Source organism: Hibiscus syriacus, unplaced genomic scaffold (assembly GCF_006381635.1).
Source record: "Hibiscus syriacus cultivar Baekdansim isolate YM2019G1 unplaced genomic scaffold, ASM638163v2 tig00110478_pilon, whole genome shotgun sequence".
In the NCBI taxonomy this organism is placed as follows: Eukaryota; Viridiplantae; Streptophyta; class Magnoliopsida; order Malvales; family Malvaceae; genus Hibiscus; species Hibiscus syriacus.
In genome coordinates, this window is record NW_024062755.1 from 184,404 (window position 1) to 185,351 (window position 948).

A 948-nucleotide genomic window follows, 5' to 3' on the forward strand; every position below is an offset into this window, starting at 1 on the left:
CTCAAAATCGAGCTTAAATTGAGCTTGAATCGAGTTTAAAATTGAGCTTGAATTGAACTTAAAATTGAGTTTGAGTTTTGAGTTTCAATTGGGCTAGAGAATTTTTTTTTTGAATTCGAGTCTTTTCGAGTTTGAGTCGAGTTTCAATAATATATTTCGAGTTCGGGTCGAGCTTGATAATTTTTAGTTTGCGAGTTTTTGAGTCAGAGTCGAGCTTGTTATTATAGTTTTTGAGTTCGAGTTAAGTTTAGCAATACTCGAGCTCGATTCGGCTCGTTTACACCCCTAGAACCCGTGACAACAAGCGGTGTCCCTCTCCGTGATGGACGACATGAATTCACAACGTAGAGTGTTCCGCCGTCTTTTTTGATTTGTTTCAGCATCCCATGCTCTCAAAGTTTTATCGGGACTAGCTAATATGAAAATCCAATACGGCATTCTTTTGCCCTTTAAGGACCATAAAGTTTTTACAGTTTCCATGGACATTCCAGAGGAAAATTTCTTTGTCACGCGGTCCAGAAGCGACAAGAGTCCCGACCAGATTGAACTTCATTGTGTATATAGCACTCTGATATCCGGTTAGCAACATTATTGGTGTTTCCATTTCTGTCTGGTCCTTGAGGAGTGTATCAAGCACAAAATCTTTATCAGTTGGTTCAATAAAACCGATGCTGAGAGACCTCCAATAAAGAAGGCTATTTTTTTGTTCGAAAGAAGATGATCTTCGTAAGAAAACTTCGAACTTACAAAACGAACAAAATAAAGAAAAAAATTATAAAACACAAACAAATTTTGGAAGGTAGAGGTCAACAGCATCTTTTTGAGGAAAAAGAATGAATTCAAAGCATCTCATATTGATAAAAACCGTGTTATTGAAACCTTTGATTATTATTTTAAACTATAACAATTAAATCAGTGATCATCATCATCATCAGTGTGTTAATATAT